This window comes from Scyliorhinus torazame, chromosome 24 (assembly GCF_047496885.1).
Source record: "Scyliorhinus torazame isolate Kashiwa2021f chromosome 24, sScyTor2.1, whole genome shotgun sequence".
NCBI classification, from domain to species: Eukaryota; Metazoa; Chordata; class Chondrichthyes; order Carcharhiniformes; family Scyliorhinidae; genus Scyliorhinus; species Scyliorhinus torazame.
The window spans coordinates 55,332,112-55,344,311 of NC_092730.1; the positions used below are offsets into that span (position 1 = coordinate 55,332,112).

Genomic DNA, 12,200 nt, shown 5'->3' on the forward strand with positions numbered 1-12,200 from the left:
AGACTATTTACAAGAGAAGACGAATTTTACCCTTCTCTTGGGATCAATATGAATTCCTCAACCAGACTCACCGAAGCAGATTGTCGAGTCATGAGCTGGGCTTTTGCCGGTGAGGTCTTGCTGTGCGTATTTCAGCGGGAATCTCATGTCCTGAGACCAACGCTTTTCCATTGAAAGGGAGGTATTAGATCTTCCTGAGGTTGAAAATCGTGCTGGAGAAATTTAACCTCGTGGAGTAAAAGGCAGTATCACGAGTGGGATTCGAACCCACGCCTCCAGAAGAGACTGCGACTTGAACGCAGCGCCTTAGACCGCTCGACCATCCTGATGCGTTGACGCAAAAACTAAGATCCGTGCACAAATCGACTTAAAGTCTGTCTTCATCTTTATTACATTTCAAACAAGACATGCTTTCCCTACTTTTGAACCCCAGCCAGAGTCCTGTATCTGAGTGCCATCCTTGTCCAAACCGCTGGTGGTTAAGGAGCTTCTCATTGCTGCATTGATCAGTTTCCTCTAATCAGCAAGGTCCGATATACCGCTCTACCTGTTCCTCAGACGAAGGTTTTGAAAGTCTAAGATCTGAGGGCGTGAAGTATCTAATTGGAGAGTTGCATTCTGGCGACTGCAATCTCTCTCCACAGCTGCTTCCGGTGCTGCTCTCACAGACAAGTAGCCGAAGAACCCCTCCAGTGTCCAATCAGGTGAACGTTCATCCAGTTCAGGCGGCAGAAGAGTGTTCTGGGAGAAGTCAACTTAGTCACCTCGACTGTACTGTGGCTAGCTGAAGAACAGGTGTCAAAGAGTGGATAAGACTGAAAGCAAAACTTTGGTACCAATAAAGAAAAAGGCAGATGTGCTGCTGACAAATAGCAAATTGTTTCCGTTTGGTGTGATTGAGAGTACGAATAGCAGAGGATGGTTTCAATCCATCGACCTCTGGGTTATAGGCCCAGCACGCTTCCGCTGCGCCACTCTGCTCGGTGCTCCTTTTTTTAGTGGTCGGACTTGAGGCAAAGTTTGAGGAAGTCTGTAACAGCGTGATCAATGTTCCCAGAGAGATGAAACTGCTGCCCCGAACTTCATTTTATAAAGGTGATTCCAGTCACTCCCCACTTTCCCATCAGAACAACGTCACAGAAGAAATCACATCACCTTCCACAGAACAACCATTCCGCACGAAAGTCAATTATCTGAACTGTGCTGACCAGTATCAGTGTGCTCAAACGTCTGTTCTTGTTGAAAGAAAAAAATGAGGAAGTGAATAATTGTGTGGTTACCGCAGGGCAGTAATGTTGTAGCTCCTGGTTTAAGGAGCAGAGTACGCAGCGGAAGCGTGCAGGGCTCTTAGCCCGAGGTCGAGGAATCGAGGGTATTCTCTGCTATTTGCATTCTCCCTCACAACAAAAGTAAACATAACACGCGTTCCTGTTTGCTTTGCAGCAAATAGCTATCAGAAACTTTCTTGCAGTCTCATCCCGACATTAGTCCCAAGAATGAAAGAGACAGCATGACACATTACAACATTGTAAAGCTCACACATAGGGAATCACAGAGAAAATGCTTTAAAGTCTCAACAGATCTGACAGCATCTGGAGGGAGAGAAATGAGCTAAGGTTTCGAGTCCAGGTGACCCTTAGTCAAAGCTGCTCGGGAAACGTTATCCAGTCGTACCCCACAGAGGGGCAATATAGATATATAACGGTATCCAGTAATAACTCACAGGGGGCCAATAAGGAAATAAAGCTTTATCGAGCAATGAATCACAATAGAAACCGAGTCCCCAACTTCCCCTCTTGGACGGATGTGAACAATCCAACCTGCCAGACTATTTACAAGAGAAGACGAATTTTACCCTTCTCTTGGGATCAATATGAATTCCTCAACCAGACTCACCGAAGCAGATTGTCGAGTCATGAGCTGGGCTTTTGCCGGTGGGGTCTTGCTGTGCGTATTTAAGCAGGAATCTCATGTCCTGAGACCAACGCTTTTCCATTGAAAGGGAGGTATTAGATCTTCCTGAGGTTGAAAATCGTGCTGGAGAAATTTAACCTCGTGGAGTAAAAGGCAATATCAGGAGTGGGATTCGAACCCTCGCCTCCAGAAGAGACTGCGACCTGAACGCAGCGCCTTAGACCGCTCGGCCATCCTGATGCGTTGACGCAAAAACTAAGATCCGTGCACAAATCGACTTAAAGTCTTTCTTCATCTTTATTACATTTCAAACAAGACATGCTTTCTCTACTTTTGAACCCCAGCCAGAGTCCTGTATCTGAGTGCCATCCTTGTCCAAACCGCTGGTGGTTAAGGAGCTTCTCATTGCTGCATTGATCAGTTTCCTCTAATCAGCAAGGTCCGATATACCGCTCTATCTGTTCCTCAGACGAAGGTTTTGAAAGTCTAAGATCTGAGGGCGTGAAGTATCTAATTGGAGAGTTGCATTCTGGCGACTGCAATCTCTCTCCACAGCTGCTTCCTGTGCTGCTCTCACAGACAAGTAGCCGAAGAACCCCTCCACTGTCCAATCAGGTGAACATTCATCCAGTAGAGGCGGCAGAAGAGTGTTCTGGGAGAAGTCAACTTAATCACCTCGACTGTACTGTGGCTCGCTGAAGAACAGGTGTCAAAGAGTGGATAAGACTGAAAGCAAAACTTTGGTACCAATAAAGACAAAGGCAGTTGTGCTGCTGACAAATAGCAACTTTTTTCCGTTTGGTGCGATTGAGAGTACGAATAGCAGAGGATGGTTTCGATCCATCGACCTCTGGGTTATGGGCCCAGCACGCTCCCGCTGCGCCACTCTGCTCGGTGCTCTTTTTGTTTTGTGGTCGGACTTGATGCAAAGTTTGAGGAAGTCTGTAACAGCGTGATCAATGTTCGCAGAGAGATGAAACTGCTGCCCCGAACTTCATTTTATAAAGGTGATTCCAGTCACTCCCCACTTTCCCATCAGAACAACGTCACAGAAGAAATCACATCACCTTCCACAGAACAACCATTCCGCACGAAATTTAATTATCTGAACTGTGCTGACCAGTATCAATGTGCTCAAACGTCTGTTCTTGTTGAAAGAAAAAAATGAGGAAGTGAATAATTGTGTGGTTACCGCAGGGCAGTAATGTTGTAGCTCCTGGTTTAAGGAGCAGAGTACGCAGCGGAAGCGTGCAGGGCTATTAGCCCTTGGTCGAGGAATCGAGGGTATTCTCTGCTATTTGCATTCTCCCTCACAACAAAAGTAAACATAACACGCGTTCCTGTTTGCTTTGCAGAAAATAGCTATCAGAAACTTTCTTGCAGTCTCATCCCGGCATTAGTCCCAAGAATGAAAGAGACAGCATGACACATTACAACATTGTAAAGCTCACACATAGGGAACCACAGAGAAAATGCTTTAAAGTCTCAGCAGATCTGACAGCATCTGGAGGGAGAGAAATGAGCTGACGTTTCGTGTCCAGGTGACCCTTAGTCAAAGCTGCTCGGGAAACGTTATCCGGTCGTACCCCACAGAGGGGCAATATAGATATATAACTGTATCCAGTAATAACTCACAGGGGGCCAATAAGGAAATAAAGCTTTATCGAGCAATGAATCACAATAGAAACCGAGTCCCCAACTTCCCCTCTTGGACGGATGTGAACAATCCAACCTGCCAGACTATTTACAAGAGAAGACGAATTTTACCCTTCTCTTGGGATCAATATGAATTCCTCAACCAGACTCACCGAAGCAGATTGTCGAGTCATGAGCTGGGCTTTTGCCCGTGGGGTCTTGCTGTGCGTATTTAAGCGGGAATCTCGTGTACTGAGACCAACGCTTTTCCATTGAAAGGGAGGTATTGGATCTTCCTGAGGTTGAAAATCTTGCTGGAGAAATTTAACCTCGTGGAGTAAAAGACAATATCAGGAGTGGAATTCGAAGCCACGCCTCCAGAAGAGACTGCGACCTGAACGCGGCGCCTTAGACCGCTCGGCCATCCTGACGCGTTGACACAAAAACTAAGATCCGTGCACAAATCGACTTAAAGTCTGTCTTCATCTTTATTACATTTCAAACAAGACATGCTTTCCCTACTTTTGAACCCCAGCCAGAGTCCTGTATCTGAGTGCCATCCTTGTCCAAACCGCTGGTGGTTAAGGAGCTTCTCATTGCTGCATTGATCAGTTTCATCTAATCAGCAAGGTCCGATATGCCGCTCTACCTGTTCCTCAGACGAAGGTTTTGAAAGTCTAAGATCTGAGGGCGTGAAGTATCTAATTGGAGAGTTGCATACTGGCGACTGCAATCTCTCTCCACAGCTGCTTCTGGTGCTGCTCTCACAGACAAGTAGGCGAAGAACCCCTCCAGTGTCCAATCAGGTGAACGTTTATCCAGTCGAGGCGGCAGAAGAGTGTTCTGGGAGAAGTCAACTTAATCACCTCGACTGTACTGTGGCTAGCTGAAGAACAGGCGTCAAAGAGTGGATAAGACTGAAAGCAAAACTTTGGTACCAATAAAGAAAAAGGCAGATGTGCTGCTGACAAATAGCAACTTTTATCCGTTTGGTGCGATTGAGAGTACGAATAGCAGAGGGTGGTTTCAATCCATCGACCTCTGAGTTATGGGCACAGCACGCTTCCGCTGCGCCACTCTGCTCGGTGCTCTTTATTTTTGTGGTCGGACTTGAGGCAAAGTTTGAGGAAGTCTGTAACAGCGTGATCAATGTTCCCAGAGAGATGAATTTGCCGCCCCGAACTTCATTTTATAAAGGTGATTCCAGTCACTCTCCACTTTCCCATCAGAACAACGTCACAGAAGAAATCACATCACCTTCCACAGAACAACCATTCCGCACGAAAGTAAATTATCTGAACTGTGCTGACCAGAATCAGTGTGCTCAAACGTGTGTTCTTGTTGAAAGAAAAAAATGAGGAAGTGAATAATTGTGTAATTGTGAAAAGGAGGTATTGGATCTTCCTGTTATAAAGAAGAAGGCAGGTGTGCTGCTGACAAATAGCGACTTGTTTCCGTTTGGTGTGAGTGAGAATATAAATAGGCTTGGAACTTGCTGGCGAGGCCGTCGCCGGTGATGATGACGTGGCGTGGACTCGCTGAACCAGGTTCAGGAGCTCGAGCACCGAGCAGGGACGCTCTATCAGGCCCGACGATTTCAAACCACAGTGTTGCCGTGTCGCCTTGTTGGATACCCCTAGTTGACAGGAACCACTGGCAGCTATGGCATTGCCATTGTCGTCAAGGAACTGGCAGGCCGGTGGAAGAATGCTTGGTCTGGCGCGCATGGTGTCGAGGCCGGATTTTGAGATGAGGTTCGCTGATGCGCCGGTGTGAAGTTTCAATCGGATGCAAGCCTTGTCTCATTTCATTTCATTTCGTTTTCATTTCATTAATTGTGTGGACAGCACACCACTCGTCGATCCACACTGAGGATCGAGAGGCGTTTCTCGTTGTGGTGGAAGGCAGCGCATGTGTAGTTATGATGCCCACCCGGTATGGGGACCTAACGCACTCAGCATCAGGGTCTGTTGGGCTGTCGGGATCGGAATCTGGCATGCCTTGTTGTATTGAGCGGACACTTCTGCGCCGCAGCTGGGATCGCTGGCTGCTGAGCGGTGGAGCAGATCTGCAAAGGGCTGCATAGTGGCCAAGCTTGCCACACTGTAGACACCGGCGTCCTTTTGCCCGACATTTCCGCTTTAAGTGGGTGGAGCCACAATTCGGAGATGTCATGACGCCGACGGCAGGGCATTTCGTGCGCCATCGTGCATGCGCAGTGCGATCGGTCGACGTACGCACCTGTGCAGTCATGTTTTCGGCCTCGTCGTCCACTCGGTCATGGCGCACATGCGCAGGGACCCGGGAAAAACGCACAAAGCGACCACTCTCCTCGATGCTCAGGCCGTGCATTTGAACAATGGCCTGCACCCGTTCCACCTCATGGGAGGCCAGTTTTGCAGTTTCTGCCGCCCTGATGTGGGAGTAACGATTCTTAGCATGCTCATGGATAACGCATGTCTCGATAGCAACTGAGAGGGTCAACTGTTTGACTTTCAGGAGCTGCTGCCGAAGGGAGTCGGAGTGGACACCAAAAACGATCTGATCCCGGATCATGGAATCTGCCATCGAGTCATAGTTACATGACTGCGCTAGGATGCGGAGATGGGTCACGCAGGACTGAAAAGTTTCATTCTTACCCTGAAGCCTCTAATGGAAAAAGTACCATTCAAAGCTCTCATTCACCTCAGTGTCGCAGTGGCTGTCAAACATCAGCAGGACTGTTTCAATTTTGTTTTGTCTTCGCCGGCAGCGAATGTAAGGGAGTTGTAGATGTGGATGGCGTGGTCCCCCACGGTGGAGAGAAATAATGTGATCTTCCTGGCATCCGATGCTGCTTCGAGGTCAGAGGCCTCGATCTGCAGGAGGAACTTTTGCTTGAAGATTTTCCAATTGGCGCCAAGGTTGCCGGAGATGCGGAGCTGCGGAGGAGGCTGGTGTTTTCCATTTCACCGGATGGCTGCTTCCTGGTCAATGCTGATTCACTCGAGATAGGTCCGTCAAGATCAGTATCACTCTGGTACCATGATGTGTTAGGCAGGTAGGCTCAATGTGGACTGCACTCGATGCAGGGAAGCTAAAAACAGACGTCGAACACTGGAGAAAATCCAACACTGTTTTATTCAACGATAGAACTGATACACATATTCAGCTGTGGGTCGACACTATACTGAACTGACTGGAGACCTTGTAGTAGCCTGATCAGACTTACTAGCTACCGCATGGTGTTTGCACTTGCTAGCTCGTGGACTCTGACTGTCTCAGTGGCTGGGTCCAGAGAGAGCGGGAAACCTAGTGCCCTCTGGCTTTATAGTGGTACTGTCCTGTTTGGTGATTGGCTGCACTGCGTTGTGCTTACTGGTCATCCTGTGTGTCCATCACTGACTGTCTGCATCTCATTATATACATGAGTGGATATTATGACAGACTCCAAATCCAATGGTCTTTTTCCACGGATATTCTATCCCTTCTCACAGACAGACTGGGAGACCCGTCATCGCATGAAAGCAATAACTTCCTGGAGTGATTCCAGGTTGGGTTTATATCGCATAAATTGTCAATGAATGTCTTGTTAAACGTAGTTCAGTTAGCGGAGTGGCTGTGGCTTGGTACTTGCAGTCAAATGGGGTTCCTCCGCACAGATTCGAAACCTACTCACACTGTAGGCAGCACGGTAGCACAGTGGCTATCACAGTTGTTTCACAGCTCCAGGGAGCTGTCTGTGCAGTGTCTGCGTAGGTTTCCTCCGGGTGCCTCCGGTATCTTTCGGAAGTTCGGTGCAGACTCAAGAGGTTGAATGTCCTGCAGGGATTCTCTGGATAACAAATTAGAATCGTCAGAACTCCGACATTGACGGGATGTTTAAGGCGTCTGACTGATCTTCCTCATGATGCGATCAAATGTTTGTATCTTTCAGTCTTTCCGCGGTGTTTTATTTACAATGTGTAGAAACATGTGAAACATGGTGTTGAAGTGTTTCCCATCAGTCCATTCAGAACAATCCTTCAGCTGATATGATGGAAATGTAATTTGCTGACAGAAACAACATTCCCAACACTTCACATCTGGCTGCACATCTGGACCAATGCACACAGACGACCTTCTTCCGTTAGTTATTGTGCACATTAAATATCCATGAGGTGGTTTGGTGAAGTCAGGTCATATGGCGAGTTGGCCGAGGGGTGATGGCGATGCGCTGCTAATCCATTGTGCTTTCCATCTGCGGGTCTGAATCCATTCTCGTCGATGATCCATTTCCTGCGTCTCCGCGTTGGGCCACTTATTGAGGGTGACCTGATGATTCATTCAGTGTCTCAGGAACTAGGATGGAGTTTAGATTCGGAGTTCAACAGGCCTGAGGAGTGAATCTTCTTGCACCAATCTCTATACCGATATTCCGAATCCTCTGTCTGATAATCGATTTAAATCACGACACCAGCTTTGGGCAGGAGTTGGCACCATGAAAACTTGCGGCTTCAGAAACTCCAAAACAAACGCCAGCTTCATCTGGGGCACTGCTGGCAGATTTTGTCTTTCCAGAACCGGCCGCCCAGCCGTGAAATCAACTTCATCAGATGACCTCATTACACTGTAAGACGGAGGAGCAGAAGTATGCCATTCGGCCAATCGTGTCTGCTCCACCATTCAAAGAGATTATGACTGATCTGATATAATCCTCAAACCCACTTTCCCGCCACATCCCCATAATCCTTGTTTTCTTTACTGATTAAATCTTGAACATATTAACTGACCCATCCTCGACAATCGTATTCGCTTAGAAACGATATTTCCACAGATACACTATCTCCTTAGAGAAGAAATTACTCATCATTTCTGGCTTAACTGGGCGGTCCCTTCCCCTGAGATTAATCCCTCAGGTCCCAGACTCTCCCACATGGAGAATCAAACTCTCAGCATCCCCCCTGTCAACCCCCCTGAAAAGCTATTAAATCAGTGATTTTGAATGCTAGGAATTATTCCCTGTCCCAAAGATTAGGTCAGGCCTCTGGATTCCCAATCCAGTGACATAATCTTTCATCCCTCTGAACAACAGTTGATTCGGCTCATTATTAAACATCTTGGGCCAGTGGGCCGATGAATGGCAGATGGAGTTTAATTTGGATAAATGTGAGGTGATGCATTTTGGTAGGTCAAATCAGTGATTGACCTACTCAGTTACTAGTAGGGAGTTGGGGAGAAATACAGAACCAACAGATCGAGGAGAACAGGTTCACACATCCTTGAAGGTGGTGTCGCAAGTGGAAAGGGTGGGGAAGAAGGCATTCAGCATGCTAGGTTTTAAGGTCAAAATATTGAATACAAGAGTTGTGATGTCTTGTTCAAGTTGTACAATACATGCTGGTAAGACCACAAGGAAAATACTGTGTTCAATTCTTGTCACCCTATTTCGGGAAGGATATTGTTGAACTAGAAAGGGTGCAGAAGTGATTTACAAGGATGCTACCAGGACTTGATGGTGTGAGTGAAAAGTAGAGGCTGGATAGGCTGGGACTTTTTTTTCCTGGAGCGTAGGAGGCTTATGGGTGATGTCATAGAGGTCTATGAAATAATGAAGAGCATAAATAAGGTAATGAGGAGCATCTGGAACGGGCTGCCAGAGACAGGGGCAAAGGCAGTTATCATTTTGTCTTTTAAAAATCAGTTAGACAGTTACATGGGCAGGGTGGGTGTAGATGGATATGGGCCAAATGCGGGCAAGTGGGACTAGCTTAGTGATAGAAACTGGGCGGCATTGACAAGCTGGGACGAAGGGCTGTTTCCATGCTGCCAACATCCAATACTCTTTGACTCTGTCTGTCTTCCTGATGATATTAGAATTTCCTCCACAGAATTGTATTGAACCGATTGATACATAATATTTTATTCTATATTTTATCCAAGTCAAACAGATTCATTAGGGGATAAATAAAATACTAAGATGAAAGCGAATTGAATGAACAATGTTCCAAAAAATTATATTCCAAAAAGAGCCCTGCAACGTTTGGCTGGAAAGGTGAAACTTTGAACGGAGGAAGGAAAACTCGGCTGACAGCAAGTTCCACCGGATTTCTATATCAAACGATCGCGGTGGGACTCGAGCCTCCAATCTTCTGGTAGCTTCATTATGTTCACCGAAATCAGACGCCTTAGCCATTAAGCCACGCGACCACCGCATGGGACATACGAGCCGATGTTTATCGCATGTGAATAAATACTGTGATTCTCTCTGTTTCCCTAGAAACCAGTACAATGCAGAAGGAGGCCATTCGGCCCATCGACTCTGCATGACCCTCCAATCCTGCACCCCACTCATGCTTTAATTTGGATCTAGACTGGGAAGTTCTGTGCTGTTCCATGTAAAGCAAAAATGAACTTCGAGGATATTTCCAATGCAACTGTTTTTCTTACGCAAACAATTGAATTCGTGAAATTGTGCGTTTCGGGAGCTGGGATTTTCGAGTCTCTCAAGGCTTCTCTCCAAATCCAATGGTCATTTTAAGGTAGATTCAACCGCTCCTCACATAAACACCGGGGCACCATTCATCGCAGGAATGCAAGAACTTCCTGGAGTGATTCCAGGCCGGTTTTATAATGTTTTGTATGTTTTATAATGTTTAATGAATGACCTATTGAACACAGCTGCGATGATCGAGTGGTTAAGGTGTTGGACTTTCCCCAGTAGGTTCGAGCCATGCTCCCAACGACTGTGACTGAAGAATTAATCGATTTTTAGCAAACGGTTTGACACAAAGTTCGTTGCTTAGCAAATTCGAATCTCCTCAGGAAGAGGGTTAATGGTAATTTGGACATCAGCCCGGCTAGTTCAGTCGGTGGAGCATGGGACTCCTAATCCCAGGGTCGTGGGTTCCAAACCCACGTTGGGCGCTTCCATATTGTAATCTGAGAGTGTTGAGCTGATCGGACTGATTTGATAACAGGAACACAAGGATATGTTCCTGAACTGGGACTCCAGAGGCCTGAACTGATCTTTCGTGACAAGATTTACTTAATCTGGAATTGAAATTTCGTCTCAGTAATGGCGCAGAAAGGTTCTGCTTCAGACGGATCATATTTCCACAACTGGGAACACATTTACACAACAGGGAATGATCTGACACAATCACAGTGAAGATCTGTCACCGGCACAGTCACGGTTCCAAGAGAGAGAACAGTTACACAGCAGAGAGCTCAGTTACACAGCAGACAGCAGAGAGCACAGTTACACAGCAGGAAAAACATTTAATTGCCTATCTTTGTGGAACAGAAAATGCCTTTTTCCTAAATAACCAGTTTTTCCATTTCAGTACCTTGCTGGTTTGCTCGGCACCTTTTCTGTGTGTCATTGTGTGTGTGTCCTGATAGTCTCTTCCTGCTTTACTGTGTGTCTTTCTCTGTCTGTTACAGCCGTGCTGATGTTCCGTGTTATTGTCCAGCCAAGGTGAGCTTCACAACACGTGGTTCTCGTTTAAGAGTAAAATAGTTATGTGGCTGCCGCAGAGCAGCAATTGCGAACACAGTGGGTCTAAAAAGCAGAGTGGCGCAGCGCAGCGTGTTGGGTCCATAACCCAGAGGTCGATGGATCGAAACCATCCTCTGCTATTTATATTCTCAGTCACCCCAAAATTAAACATGACTCTATCACCCTGCGGCACATCCGCCTTTTATTTTCAGTAGATTAGTATCAAAGTGTTGCATCCAGTGTGAACGGGACATTTTCCCCAGGAATGAAGCAGACAGCATTACATCACTGTGAAGCTCAAAGTAACAAAATAGGGAAGCTCTTCAATTGACTCTCTCTGAGGAAAACAGACAACATCTGCTGTGGTGTGTGAGTATTATTGGTGCCAATATCACATCTCCACTGACTGGAATGAGTTATGTTTTATTAACACAGTCATGTCATTTGGTAAAGATCAAACCGGGAGTTTTTTTAGTGTTTTCAAATCCTTTAACAGCGAGAAGGGGAAAAGTTTATATAATAACTTCCAGGAATACCCCACAGAGGGGCAATAAGCATATATAACAATATCCAATAATAAACTACTATAGAAACCGAGATCACACTTTCGCCACTCGGACGGACGTGAACAATCCAACCAGACTATTTAGAACAAGCGAAGATTCCTGCCTCCAGCTACCTCATTTTCTCCAGCTCTCTTCCTCAGCTCGAAACACACGAAATCACGCAAACGCCTCCGATCAAATTATTATTGCGATGGCCGGGAATCGCACCCGGATCAACTGCTTGGAAGGCAGCGATGCTCACCAGTATCCCCCCATCACATACCGCCGAAGGTTGAGTCCTTTTGATGCTTTGCATTAGTTTGATAAATTGTTTCGTAAACGATGTCTTACTATGTTTATGTTATTTCACTCCAATTTGAAATGCTCCTGAAAGAAAGTGTCCGTGTCGCACTGCTCCCTGTCAGCCAGGAGATGGCACCAGTCCACAATAAATGTATTTATTTCTGATGTTCTGTGTGTCATTACATAGGACTCTTGCTCTGGCCTGAGACCTTACCTATTCCTTGTGGCCTGATGCTGCCGTTTGCACCCTGGTTAAGTAATCATAGAATGCCTCCAGTGCAGAAGTAGACCATTCAGCCCATCCAGTCTGCACCGACGCACGGAAAGATCACCCCAACACGGCC

The 12,200-nt window shown here is 46.5% G+C and overlaps 4 non-coding genes across 4 annotated transcripts; 1 reads left to right on the forward strand and 3 right to left on the reverse strand.

Annotated features, from left to right (window-relative positions):
* Positions 1 to 246: 246 nt before the first annotated feature.
* On the reverse strand, positions 247 to 329 carry trnal-caa (transfer RNA leucine (anticodon CAA)). The gene has a single exon. It is a non-coding gene; the product is annotated as a tRNA-Leu (tRNA).
* A 1,742-nt stretch (positions 330 to 2,071) lies between these two features.
* Positions 2,072 to 2,154, reverse strand: trnal-cag (transfer RNA leucine (anticodon CAG)). Its single transcript has one exon. It is a non-coding gene; the product is annotated as a tRNA-Leu (tRNA).
* A 580-nt stretch (positions 2,155 to 2,734) lies between these two features.
* Positions 2,735 to 2,806, reverse strand: trnam-cau (transfer RNA methionine (anticodon CAU)). The gene has a single exon. It is a non-coding gene; the product is annotated as a tRNA-Met (tRNA).
* Positions 2,807 to 10,361: 7,555 nt separating this feature from the next.
* Positions 10,362 to 10,434, forward strand: trnar-ccu (transfer RNA arginine (anticodon CCU)). The gene has a single exon. It is a non-coding gene; the product is annotated as a tRNA-Arg (tRNA).
* Positions 10,435 to 12,200: the final 1,766 nt, after the last annotated feature.